The following is a 15,006-nucleotide window of genomic DNA, read 5'->3' on the forward strand; positions in this document are numbered from 1 at the left end:
CTGATCCCCCTTCTCCCTCTGGGATATGGCAGGTAAGGCTCTTCTCACCCCAATTAGGAAGGAGGCAGAATGGCAATTTAAGTGTCACTGAGTGGAAATATCAGAAGTACATAGGGTACTGAGAACTTCATAGACAGAACGAAAAGGAAAAGTAGAAGAAGGTCTGAGAAGGTAAGCAAGATGGGGGAAAGTGAATCTAAGGCAACTGTATCGGAGTGCATGATTAAAAATTTAAAGAAGGGATTAGGAGGAGACTATGGGGTGAAGATGAAGCCTAACTGCCTCCACATACTCTGTGAGGTCGAACGGCTCCCTATGGGAGCAGGATGGCCACCAGAAAACACCATGAACTTAAAAATAGTGGAAGCAATCTATACAGTAGTCACAGGAGAGCCAGGACACCTGGATCAATATCCATCTATTGACTCATGGCTAGGGTTAGCTTGAGACCCTCCTGCTTGGGCAAGGTTCTGTATCCAGAAGGGAAAGGGAAAAATATTAAGGGCACAAAAATTGACTGATGATAAAAAAGGAAATTCTACAGGATTTGGACGGGGATGACCTGACCCCTCCCCCATGCTGGATAATGACACGCCTGCCTCCCAGTGCTTCACCAGGACCGGAGGCCGCCTTAATGCCCGATCCAGGGCCAGGTGAAGTTTCTGCAACAGCCGCTACTCCTCCGCCAGCTTTCCCGGAGTTCGTAGAGCCGCTGTTTGGGCAGGCTCCGATCCCGGTGACAGAAGCCTCTGGCCAACACTTCCAGGATCCCGCTCCAACCGAACCGCCCAAGCTATACCCGCCTCTCCCGTGAGTACTGACAAGAGGGGGAGGGAGACGTTGGAATTAAGCAGAGACCGCGCTCTGCCAGAGAGCTGGAGGGAACGAAAGAGAACAGACAAGAGACTTACAGTGCAAGCTGCTGCTCTGGGAAAGTCTAACTCGGGCCCTCCAGAAAACCTCATCTGCCCCAGGGACAGGACAGTCCTTCAGCCGGTCCCAAGGGAGGCCCTGGGCCCGTTACAGCCAAACCAGTGTGCCCGGTGCCGAGCTTTTGGCCACTGGAAGAATGAATGCCCTAAGGCAAGGAAGGAAGAGGAAGCTCCCGCAGTTGTGGGGCTTGCTGACCTGGAAATTAACTAGGGCTGCCAGGGCTCAGAGATATCAGGTCCCTGAGAGCCCACGGTGACCTTAAAAGTGGGGGACCAAAACACTGACTTCATGGTGGATACAGGAGCAGAACTGTCGGTAGTAACAAAACCTGTGGCACCACTGTCCAAAAAGACTGCCGCTGTTACTGGGGTATCGGGAGAAGAGATGATTAAATCGTTTTGCCAGCCCAGAAAATGTCAGATGGGGGGGGGGGGCACCAAGTGACATTCCTGAGTGCCCAGTACCCCTTTTGGGAGGAGACTTGCTCTCCAAACTAGGAGCACAGGTGACTTTCTCCCCTGAGGAGAGGCCCACCTTCTGGACGGACTCTATGACTTATTTGCCCTCTCTCTCAATACCAACCCAAGATGAGTGGAGGTTGCATGAGCCTCTAAAGGCAGAACTGGGTGGGCCAGAAGAGCATGAGGGAGCTAACTCAATTATTCCCTGAGGTCTGGGTGGAAGACAACACCCCCTCCCCCCAGGCTGGCTGAACATTACGCCCCAGTGATAATGGAACTCAAACCAGGTACCATCCCGGTTAGAGGGCGCCGGTACCCGCTATGGATGGAGGCCTGAACCGGCATATTGCCCCACATCAATAGATTGAAACAAGCAGGCATTCTAGTAGAGTGCCAGTCGGCTTGGAATACGCCAATCCTGCCAGTCAACAGGGAAGGAGGACAGGACTATAGGCCTGTACAAGATCTCAGGCTAGTCAACCAGGCTACTGTGACTTTACACCCCACTGTTCCAAATCCCTATACCTTGCTTAGCCTCCTCCCACCGAGGACTAAAGTTTACACTTGCCTAGATCTCAAGGATGCCTTCTTCTGCATACCCGCCTCTCCCGCATCACAGCCATCATTGCCTTTGAATGGGAAGATCCAGTCGGGAGCACCAGATAACAAAGGCTAACTCCACAGCCATCTTTGGGGAAGCCTTGGCTTCTGATCTGGACTCATTCCATCCGGAAGAGTATGGATGTCAGCTCCTACAATATGGGGATGACCTGCTGCTGGCTGCCTGAGACCAAGGAAAAATGCTGGAAAGGGACAAATGCACTGCTCCAGCTGTTGATGGAAGCAGGTTACCGGGTGTTGAAAAAGAAGGCACAATCTACAAAGAGGAGGTAAGGTATCTGGGGTTTGTTTTAAAGAAGGGCTCAAGGTTCCAGACCCTAATTGGGTCCTATATACTGATGGCACTAGCCTGATAAAACAAGGACAACAGCTGTTGGGTTAGCCAGAGCAGAAGGGGCCATGAAGACTGAAAAGAGATGGTGGGAATTGTCAAGTGACAAATTATTGGTACCAGAGGAGCTGGCACACACTCTGGTAAGCCAAACACACCAAGCGACCCACCTAGGCCGTGCTGCCTGCTCTCAGGTTAATGCTGCCTCTCGGGGATTCAGACAAAATCCTCTGGGTATTCAGCTGAAAGGCACACTGCCCCTTGAACACCTGGGAGTGGACTTCACTGAAATGAAACCTCACCAACACTACCATTACCTGCTGGTCATGATATGTGCATTCTTGAGATAGGTAAAAGCTTTTCCTACCTGGACTGAAAGAGCATCAGAAGTAGCCCGGTGCCTGCTTAGGGAAATGGTTCCCAGATTTGGATTTCCTACCAGCATTGGATCAGGCAATGGCCCGGCTTTTGCAGCTGATTTAATACAACAAGTAAGCAAAACTTTAAACATCAAATGGAAACTGCACACTGCATATAGGCCCAGAGTTCTGAGATGGTGGAATGAACCAACTGGACACTTAAAGAGACTCTCCAGGTGGATCAGAGAGACTGACTGCTCCTGAGTGGACTTGCTTCCAATGGCTCTACTCAGACTCAGGATGACCCCACAGTCCCAAGGCTATTCTCCATACGAAATTGTGTATGGGAGGCCTCCTCCCATAATAAAACAGGTGTCAACAAATTTGCCTCAGGTAAGGGGGGATAGGATTTCACAGCAGATGGAACTGGGTAAGGTAATAAATCGGGTAACTAAGTTTGTACAAGAAAGGGTGCCGTTCCCCCTTGGGGAACAGATTCATGAGTTTACACTTGGTGACCAAGTGTGGGTCCAAGATTGGGAACATGATTTGCTAGCCCTTTGGTGAAAGAGCCCTTATGTTATTCTAACTACCCCTACTGCAGTTAAAGTTGCAGGCATTGCCCCTTGGATCCATCACACCAGAGCGAAGAAGGCATACAACACTGACCCGGAAGACGCTGAGTGGACCACCCAGAAGGACCCCACCGACCCACAGGGAACCAAGATCATTCTGAAGAGGAAGAAGAGAACGAGATCCCGGACGAGCCCTCTACAGGATGGAGCTGGGTAAATGACTCCTGCTGCTCGACCTCACCAACGCAATTCTGAACCTGACCAGTGTTCCTGCACAGGACAACGTCTTCATCTCGTGGGCACATTCTTACGCGAACTTCCACAACTCCTCCAACTGTTGGGTATGTGGGGCCATGCCCCTGTCAGTAATGGACAGACTCCCCTTGTGGGTATCGCCACTCCGTTATGGGGACTTTATACCACTGTGTTCTTAGAGCAACAGAAAGGAACTTTTCTCTCTCTCACCAACCATAACCTTTCTTTGCTCTCCTGGTGTAAGAAGAAGCCATCAATGGGCCAGGGACATAGGGTTACATTTAACATGAACACCAGCCTTACGGAAGTAACAAAGGCTTATACCTCATATATGAAAAATAAAAAAGAGAAGGGTTCTCTTACAAAAGGGGGACAGGCCTCCCGGTACCTTGAGCAATACTACCAGGTCTGGGATGAATATTTCTAGATGACTCCTGAGAAAGGACAGTTGATTACCCCTGCTACTATTTGCTGGGAACAAAAAGAACAGAAAGTTGGATTTGGAGACCACCCCCTAGACCCAAAAGAATTAAAATATATGGGTTATTTGCCCCCTGAACAATGTAAACAAATCTTGGAAGTTACCTATCACCCCAATCAGTCTGTTCAGTGGCCCGGTTCCAACTAGAAATATAATCCTGGAATCCGCTGGGTAGCCCCCAATGGGACCCAGTGGCTCTGTGGGCTTAACTTATGGCCATGGTTACCAGTTGGCTGGGTGGGGCATTGCACATTAGGATTTGCTTTCGCCCATGGCAGTATTAAGCCTGGCCTACACCAGCCTCCAGTAAACCTGCCTTATCTGCATGCAAGATGGACACGATCTGTGTTCCAATGGTATGACTATCTTGCTGCCCTGTTTGTGCCTTCTGTAGGAACAACAGATATCATGGTTAAGGTAGAGGCCTTAACTAATTTCACTAAACAGGCCCTCTTAGACAGTACAAAGGCCATTCAAGCTTTGAACGAAGAACAAATTCAGATGAGGAAGGCAGTAATTCAAAATAGGATGGCATTAGACATACTCACAGCAGCCCAAGGAGGGACTTGCGCCGTAATTAAAGTCAAATGTTGTGTGTACATCCCTGACCTGTCTGGAAATGTATCTACTGCCTTGAAGGATATGCAAAATCAAGTGAAAGCCATGTCTAATGAAAATATTCCCTTTTGGACTTCAGTTCTCTCCTGGGTAAAGGGAGACTGGTGGAAAACCATTGTGACTGTTGTTATAGTACTCTTAATCATACTGCTCTGTTCCTACAATGGGTTCCTACAGGGCCCTGCTTCCTACAATGTCTTGTGAATTTTGTAACCCAGAGGTTGATAGCATTCTCTCATGTGGGTGACAGGAGGGCCAAGGTACAATATATCTCAATGAGTGATGCTCGTTATGGAAACTAAGAGCATCAAGAGGGGGGAATGAAGAAGGAATTCATAGGGCCTGAACTCCATCTCAGGCCTGTCCGTGCTGGCTGTGCTCGACTGCCTCTCCAGTGGACTCTGAACTCTCTGCTTAGTGCCTGTGGGGATGACAATGGAAGGATAAGACCCCCTCCAGACAGAGGATTCTTGAAGATCACATCCAGGCTACTCATTGCCTAAGAGGAAGCATACCGTAATCACACCTGTCTCCGGACAGGTCATAAACTTTTTTTCGTATCTGTCAAGATGTAATCACAGGCTTATCGATTATTAACTGGTTGGAATGTAACTGCGGGCTTATTGACTGTTTAAGACACGTACACATGGGGCAGGTGGTGGGTTTAGACACGTACACATGGGATAGGTGGTGGGTTTAGACACGTACGCATGGGGTATAAAAGATTTTCACAAATGCTGGACGGGGTCCTTGGCTAAGAGGAGACTCTGCCTTGGGCCCGCTGGTGTAATAAACTGCACTCCACTATCTGCATTGTCCTTCTGAGTGAGTCTGTTTCCCGGAAAGCGTGGCTATAACAGTTGAAATTCCAAATTTTATTCAGAGATAAAGCTTCACCCCTCCTCTGGCTGCCAGAGAAGGAGCCTGCAATGGGAAAAGGGGATGGGGCCAGATTTCTTGATTCTCTGTATTTCACTCTAACAGATCCAACCAGTCCATCCTAAAGGAGAGCTGTCCTGGGTGTTCATTGGAAGGACTGATGTTGAAGCTGAAACTCCAATACTTTGGCCACCTGATGCGAAGAGCTGACTCATTTGAAAAGACCTTGATGCTGGGAAAGATTGAAGGCAGGAGGAGAAGGGGATGACAGAGGATGAGATGGTTGGATGGCATCACCGACTCAATGGACATGGGTTTGGGTGGACTCTGGGAGTTGGTGATGGACAGGGAGGCCTGGCATGCTGCGGTTCATGGGATCGCAAAGAGTTGGACATGACTGACCAACTGAACTGAACTGAACTCATCCTCTAGCTTGCTAAGAATTGATGTTAAGAGGCCAGGGAGGTTCTTGCCTCTGTGGCACTCTTGGTAAGGGGTATAGGCTCTTTCTGGGTTTGAAAGTAAAAGTGTTAGTCACTTTGTCATGTCCCATTCTCTGCAACCCCAGAGAAGCCCACCAGGCTTCTCTGTCCATAGAATTCTCCAGGCAAGATTACTGGAGTGAGTGACCATATCCTTCTCCAGGGGATCTTTCCAACCCAGGAATTGAACCTGGGTCTCCCATATTGCAGGCAGATTATTTACCGTCTGAGCCACCAGGGATCAGATCTTTAAAGTTGAGTGTTTTAGGAGGCCACTTATGTGGATTCTTTGGAGATTCTCATTGCTAAGAACTTTTCCCTCTTTTGTGGGTGACATTTCTCAGAAAGGACACTGAAGACTCCTCTCTTGGTCCCTGGGCATCCACCTCCAGCCCTGCAGCAGTTTTCTGCTGAGGTATCTTCATTCCTCTAGGCAGCGGTCAAGGGCAGGATCTGAGACCATCTTTTGCTAGCTTGTTCTCTTCTGTGATCATGTTTACAGAAGACAAGCTCCCCACACAGCATTAGACTCTCTGTAGCTAGGAGTTCTGTCACTTGTCAATCAGAGTTATGTACTCTGCTGCCCCTGACCACTTCATCAGACAATAATCTATGAGGCCTTAAGTATCCAGAATACCTGAGTCAGCCTTTTGCATTGGCCTGCTTGGAGCTTCCCAAGCACTCCCTGGTGGATTAATCTGCAAAGATGGCCACCAACAATTCCTCTCATCTGTATGCACACTCCACTGATCTCAGCAAGAGGTAGTCTTTCCTCCTCTCTTTTGATGGGTGGAGATGACCTCTTGACGTATTTGACCAACTGAAAAGGTACAAGTGATTTGTGCAAGTTCTGAAATCTGGACTTCAAGATACTGTGTAGCTTCCACTTTTGCTCTTTTGGGATCCAACTGGCATGTAGAGAAGCTCAGGTTAGACTTCTGAATGATGAGAAACCAGATGAAAAGAGACAGACCTGGCCAGTCCTCCACCATTCCAGCTAGGCCAGCTTTCAGCTAAATGCAGTCACATGAGTGAGCCCAACTTACATCATGTGGAAGAAGAGCTGCCCACCAAAACCCAGCTGACCTACAGAATCATTAGACACAATGCATTGTTGCTTTAAACCACTTATCATGACAATAGAAAATTGAAATTAAATTTGGTACCTAGAAGTTGGTGCTGCTGGAGCCTAGAAGACATGGCATTGCCTTTGGAACTTCATGGCAGGTGGAGTAGAAGGGTATGGAGGAGATTGTTAGTGAGGTTGCAAGAGCATTGAGAAAATTTTTCCTAGAGGCTGTAGAAAGGTGGGCTCCTTTATATAGTATCAGAACTTTTAACAACACTGTTATCTCCAATAATGCACATGATAGAAAACTACTTCATGAGTTTATGGATATTCTAAGAAGATTTTTCAGGCCAAATGTTGAAATGACAGTTAACTTGTTTTACTGATATGTAATAGGTATTTCAAAAGAAAATTAAATTGAAGAAGGAAATTTACAGGTAGAATTTTGAGACAACAGAAGACCCGGGACAATTTCTCTAGTCAGCAAAAAAATTCTCAAAATAAGAAAAAGTCTCAGGGCTAAGATAGAACATAGGGGCCAGTAAAATATGGCCTCAGGATAAAGATCATATCAAAGCTGTAAGACGTCTTTTAAAGACTGTTAACATTTAAGGTTTTTCTTTATAGACCCTCTCAGATAGACAAAGATTTCAAAAATCTTAAGGGAGTGTTCCCACACAGCCTGCCATGCTCAAAGGAGAAAGAAACCTGTCTTGGATAGAATTATGGGTAGGTCTTTTGGGACACAGAGTAAACGCCAGTAAGATTTATGGGAAACCTATACATTTTTAAGGAAAGTGATTGGTGAAAGGATCATTAGGCTGGACTCAAAGAGAGACAATTCAAACTGAAAAGAGGTCTTTGGGATCCCAACTTTCTACAGTTAGGAAGCAAGTTGAGAAAGCTGTTCTGCTGCAGAAGAGAGGCCATTTCTTATGGAAAAGATGACTCAGAAGGTGGAGCCAAGAGCCAAAAATAGTGGATTAAGGAATTACTCCCTAGTGAAGCAGCTTTTCCTGCCCTAGAGTAGGGGACAATGGTAACATGTACTCAGCTGGATTTCCAGATTTTCTATGGACCAGTGCCTGCTATGTGCTCCCCTTTCCTCTTCTTTTTGTATAGGCTTCACCACTGTATGCTAGGTACATAGGGGCAGAAAACTTGTCTTTTGGTTCACGAATCTCTGAATCAAGAGGAAACTGAACTTGAGGAGCTGCATCTGAGGAGCCTCATTTGTGCCTGGATGATGGAAATGATGAGATCCTGGATCTTAATTTTACTGTCAAACTGAGAAGAGACTTTGGGGATCTTGGGACAGCAAAGTGAGTCTTATATGTTTGGTATCTGTGGCCGAAGGGCAGACTGGAAAGAATTAACGATCGTTTTGAGTTCTTTGCATTTTCTCTCATCAAAAAGTGCAGTGTCTGTCACCCTCTTTGAATCTGGGCTGCTCTGTGACTTGCTTTGACTGATACAATGTAGCAGAAAGCCAGCTACCACATAAAGACATCTGATCACCCTGCCAGAGAGAGAAGTCCTGGAGGATAAATGACAACAAAGGGTAAGAGAGAGCCCAGCCATTCCACTAATTCCCAGTGGTGCCAGGGGTTGATAGAAAAGCCATTTTTGATCCTTTAACTTGTTGAAGAAGCTTAGCCAACACTCCATGGAGCAGAGGTGGGCCGTTCCCACTAAGGTTTGCCTAGTTGCAGAATCATGAGCCAACAAATAGTCGTTATTTTAAGACACTAAATGTTGGGCTTAACATTAACTCAGTGATAGAAAACTGATACAAGAGTTGTTACCAGAAGTGGGATTTGAACCTACACAAATGTTTAATCCACTGGCAACATGTGCCTCACTGGATATCATATTTCTATGGCCTATTGATGGCTAATACCTTCTGTTTTCTCTCTTCTTGTTTTTTAATGGAAGCATCTATTACAGTTATCTCACACTGCGTGGGCATGCATGGGCATGCCACTCTTCCGATAAAAATGCAGAATCTATTTCTCCAACCTCTTGACTGTGGGATGTCCTTCTGACTTGTTTTGACCAACAGCATGGGTAGAAATTACACTATGTGAGTTTCTGAGCCTAGGTTTCAAGATGCCTTCTAGGGTCCGCCTTTGCTTTTCTTAGGATCCAACCATCCTCTTGCAAAGGTTGAGCTAAACCTCTGAATGATGAGCGCCTCCACAGCGAGACAGAGTCTCAGCTAGTCTCTAGTCCCTCCAGTTTACCCCGCCTGATGTGCCAGACTTGTGGTGAAGCCTCCTTGGTTTCCCAGTTACACCTAAATCCCCGGTGAGTGTAGCCATGTGACTAATCCTCAAATGACACCACATGGAGCAAAATACCACCCAACCCAAAGAATCATCAGAAATGGTGTATCATTGAAGATTAAGTTTTGAGATGTTTTTTTCCCTCAGTAATAGGTAATTGAAGCATACCCCCAATAATTACCTCTCAGGGTTGGGGTACAATCTCCAACACATCTGTCTAAAGAAAAGTTTTCAACCTTCAGCTTCTCTGCCTCTCCAACTTTAACCCTCTTATAGCTCCCAGTAGATGAGAGGCCAAGGGTTACACAACTGTTTTTTTTTTTTTTACCTTTTCATTTTTGTAAAACCAACATAAGGAATCTAGTAAAGGGCTTGGCAAACCATAGTCCAAATCCAGCCAACCACCTCCCCTCTCCAGTTTTACTGAATTATAGTTTGTTTAATGGCTCATAAGTTATGGCCAACAAAGCCTAAAGTATTTAGTATCTGGCTCTTTAAGAGAACATTTCCAGTCTAGAATCTCTCTTTGGTATGTGGGAACAGTTGGCAGCTCTTGTCTTGGTCCCTGAGCTAAAAATTAGATGACAATACTTCAGTTTCAGCATACTGTTTCAGATGTTTGGCAAATAGAGCATTCAATGGCCAAATAAACTTGAGAAATGCACAGTGGAAAAAGCAACATGTAAATAAGATTCTTTAATTGCAGCCTTCTCTCTAAAGGGGCAAAAAGAGGCCTTTCATATACTGTTATGCTCTTTTTCTAAATATCCTGGAACCTTTTCCACTGGAGGATCTTATATGATTTGTGTCCCATGTGACACAGTTTTGGAACTCCTGCTTTCTGATTCAAAAGATGGTGAACATTCAGAGAAGTGCCAAGAATATTCTTGATCCTGTGCCTTCATCTTAACCATTTTGCCCTCTTTCCTCCCTAGGGTTTTATCTGGCTGTCTGCCCTTCTTGGTCAGAGGCAAGTCTAATTCACACTAGGGTATGAGAGACTTAATGGTCTCTAGTGGAGGGGAAGGGAGGGGTTGAAGATCTCACTTTTGAAGGATGACAGGAAAGGACAAAGTTGAATCCAGGGGTGCACACTTTTTCTCTTTTTTGTCACCATCAAAGTTGTGATTTGTCAGCCAGCACCTCTCCTGTAACAGTTCTGTAGCTTGCCAGAGTTACTTCTGAACAAGTTTCTTTATGATCAGAAGGAATATTTTATGCCAGGAGGAAATTAATCGGCTCAGACGTGCTGCATATCCCCCTGACATGATGGGCTCCTCTGTCAAAGGATGTTTTAACTTCCAGCTTCTTCCTTTGATTGCATTCAAAAGGACCCGACAATGCTGAGCCATCATTTCAGCTCCTAAGAGCTTTTCTCTGCATTTGCCATCATCCCAGGAACTCAAAAAGAATTAACTTGCAGTGGAGACGGTGGAGAGAGGGATACTCTTTTCTCTTTGCAAAGCTAATTTTGGTCTGGAGGAAGATTTATGCAGGAAGATTAGAGAATGTGTTAAAAAAGAAGCCATGGTTGTGTTTATTTTCAGCCGCATTTGCACATATGACATTTGTGGATGCTCCAATAGTAGGGCCTCAACACATAAAGCTTTGATGAATTATCCTCAAACAACAATCTTTTCTTTGATTGGCATAAAATTTCTATTTCTGATATACTGAAATGCTGAACAACCAAGAGGCATTTTGAGTGATATACACTGCTCTGTATGTTCAAATTCAGTGAGGCTTATCCATAGTTACATGTGTGCAGAACTTTGTGGTGTAAGTAGAATTTAATTGTGGAATTTGGGCTTAACAATGGAGTCATGGGGGTGATTCTTGGGCCTGGGGACCTTCATTCTGCAAAAATGGATGACAGGGGACTTCCCTGGCTGTCAGTGGTTTAAACTTTGCCTTCTAATGTAGGAGGTATGGATTTGATCCCTGGTTGGGGAGCTTAGACCCCACATGCCTCAAGGTCAAAATAACCAAAACAGAAAAAATACCAGATGCAATACTGTAACAAATTCAATAAAGGCTTTCAAAATGGCCCACGTTAAAAAACTAATTTTTTAATGGATTATGGGACAGAACTAAATCTGTGTGTGTGTGTGTGTGGTTGGGCTCCTCCTGGGCTGGTCCTGATATTCCTGTCTCAGATACCCACTGGAGGTGTTTGTGTGTGTCACCTGCCAAGATTAGAGAAAAAGCCAGGAAAGCCTTGCTGTCCACCAGGTGTGCTATGGTCCTTTATAATCGCTCCTCCTGTGAACTTAAGCTGGCACAGGGCGCCCATTTGACTCAGCTCCGAGTGCACTGGCCAATTCAACTCTGGAGCCTTCAACACCGAGGACTGACCCAGTCTGTGGTGTCTGCACAGGGCAGTCGCCCCCTTTCACTCCAGCCCGATCCTCAGAGGCCAGGTGGGGCAGCTGGTACCTGGCACTGCGATGCAGGATCACAGCTGGCCCACGCACAAACCTTGCTGGGCCTGAGTTTCCAATGATGGAGGGGCCTCCTCCCTCCAGGGAAGATGGATGCTCGTTTGGCCAGGAGGACCTCACTGCCTATGTCGCTGCCCAGAGCAGTAAGGGCCTCATGCACACCCCCAAGATGGCACAGGAGTGGTGATGGTCCTGGAAACACTGCCGTTTGAGCTCACCTGTAGCTACCAGGCAGGCTTCCCTTCATGGGAATCCATGTCAGGCCTTTCCATCGTGTAGGCTGCCATAGGGGGGAAATGTAAACCAAACCCAGAGAGAATGGAAATTAGACTCCTTTATTCCCAATTCTCAACTCTCCCATGACCACTATCATATGTGGGAAGAAATCCCAACTCCTCCCCAGGACCCAGGACCTAGAAGCTCTGGTTCTCCACCTGTCCCACCTCTGACCTCACCTCCCGCCTTGCCCTTCCTCCTTGACTGTGTGCTCCGGGAACCTCAGGAACCCGGCTGGTCCTAGGAAGTGAAGCCTTGTGTGTTCTTACTGCCAGGCCTCCAGCTCCTCCCTCAATCTGGAATCTTCTTCCCCCAGATATTCTACATTCATAGCACTCTCTAGAGCTTCATCGGGGTCTCTGCACAACTGTTGCCTCATGGGAGAAGCCATCTCCAGTGGCTACATCTTGGGAGGTATCCGATCCTCCCCTCTGCTTCTCTCCCTCCTCACTCTTTTGGTTTCTTTAAGGCTCTTCCGCTGCTTGCCTAGGAATTGCCTATTCATATCTCCATCATTTGTCTCCCCCACTGGAAAGAAAACCTCAGCGTTTTCCCCGCCCCCAGAACCGGTGCCTAGCGAAGCAAACGGCTCAATAAATAGTTACTGAATGAATGGATGGATCCTTGAACAAGAGGAGGTAACTCAGAATACTTAGTGTCCTGGCTGCAAGACAATGGTGTTTCTGAGTGTGGGGAGATGCCCGGAGGGAAAAGCAGGGCTTTGACCCCCAGCCCTCAGGACAGACAGGGAGTGGCTACTCCCACCACTCCTCACTGGGGTGCATCTGATACACCGGGTTCGCAACTCCAAAGTTTAATTTAGTTGATGCCTTGGCTGCAAGCAAGAGCTGGTAAATTTAGTTGGAGGATTAAGGAACATATAAGATGCATAGCTCCTTAAAAGGTTCTGGATGTCAGGGGAGAAGCAAAGCCGACGCATCTCAAAGTTGGCCGTGAAACTGGAGGCAGGAGGCCTTCCAGAGCAGAGCAGGCCAAGGGGCCCTGTTTGCTGGATCTTTTGAGGGGGACAACGTTTCTGAGTGGGGGTGGCGGGGGCAGTCACCCAGTCACTGAGAAACCCAGAACAAACTGCTTACAAGGAGAGGGAGAGCTCTAAAGCCACCAGGCAGCCCAGAAACCATAAATAAATGGATGGACAAATGTGACTGGAGGAAGATGCAAAAAAAAAAAAAAGCAATCAACAAGATGGACAAAAAAATATTCACAGCTCACATGATAAAACAGGGGCTGATGGATGCTGATTTACAGAGTTCATAACCAATGAGAAAATGATGAACAATTTGATAGGGGAAAGAAGGGTCCAGGGCCTAAACAGAAGGGTAAAAGGAAAGAAATACAGATGGATAATAAATGTATAAAAATCTGCTCAAAAAAAAAAAATCTGCTCAGACTCATCAACCATCAAGAAAACAAAAATCAAAATGAAATGCTTTTTTCTTTTTATTGGATTGGCAAGAATTTTAAAGTATGATCCTATCCAGCAATAGCAAGATGGCAATGAGGAAAGGAAATGTAAATTTTCCCTGTGGGAGGGAAATTTGATGATTTCTATCCAAATTAGAAATGCACAAGCCCTTTGACCCAGAAATTCCACAATTAGGTAACTACCCTATGGATACTTATGATGGTTCTCTCAACGAAATGTTTGTTTCTGAAGGTTTTTGGCAAAAATAAACTATAAGCAATTTAAATTTTCATTAATGGAAGATACCTATGGGTTAGCCATACCTATGGGTTAGCCATGCCTGTGGGTTAGTCATACCTATGGGAGATACCTATGGGTTAATAATGAAATATACTATGGAGGTTTGTTTTTGTTTTTACCATGTACATCATTTTTATTTAAAAAAAAATCATTGGGGATAATCTGAATCCAGGGGTGATGAACCCATTTTTGTTTTCTGACTTAAAAAAAACCCCTATTATGTGTAATATAAGACGAAATAGAAAAACCTGCAACTGGTTTTCAGCAAGATGGACTCCAGACATGTAGTCTGAAAACTGCATCTGAATGACTTTGCCATTTGTTAGGCTATAGGATGACTCTGGGTAAGTTGTTTCATTTTCTTTTTTTTTTTGAACCTCACTGGTTTTGTTAAAGGGGAAGAATAATCCCTATTTTGTATTGTGACTTTGGGCAAGTGATTTTACTTCTTGGGGACTGAGCTCTTTGTCTATAAAATATAGATAATAATAGGTACTCTTAGGATGATTGTGAGGAGCAAATAAAATAACTCATGTCAACGTTTAATGCTGATGATGACTGATGATGATAGTGATGATGATGGTAGAAGAGGAGGAGGGACCAAGATGAGGTGGGTAAAATGGACCGGGGGGAAAAAGAAGGCCAGTTGGAGGCTCCTGAGTGCAGGCACTTTACATGCCTCAGCTCAGCAGTCCTCAGCCTTTTTGGCACCAGAGACCAGTTTTATGGAAGATGATTTTTGCATGAATGGAGGGAGGGAGGGGAGGGGGTGGTTTCGGTAAGATTCTCAAAAGGAGCATGCAAACTAGATCCCTTGCATGCACAGTTTCACGGTAGGGTTCTCATTCTTATGAGAATCTAATGCCACTGCTGATCTGATAGAAGGCAGAGCTCAGGTGGTAATGCGAGTGATGGGGAGCACCTGTAAATACGATGAGGCTTCAGTCGGTCACCTGCTGCTCACCTCCTACTGTGCAGACTGGTACCAGTCCGTGGTCCGAGGTTTGGGGACTCCTGTCTTAGCTAATGCAATTCTTCTAATTATGCCATGAAGTCTATATGTTGTAGATGAGGTAGATGATCACCTCATCTGCCTTGGATGATCAAGGAAATAAAGGTCAATGTTGTGACCAATCTGAGGTCACCCAGAAGCTCCCAGTAGAGCTAGCATTTGAACATTCAACCCTGAAGAGGTTTTTGGTTCCAAGCCTTGC

Source organism: Cervus canadensis, chromosome 21 (assembly GCF_019320065.1).
Source record: "Cervus canadensis isolate Bull #8, Minnesota chromosome 21, ASM1932006v1, whole genome shotgun sequence".
NCBI lineage: Eukaryota > Metazoa > Chordata > Mammalia > Artiodactyla > Cervidae > Cervus > Cervus canadensis.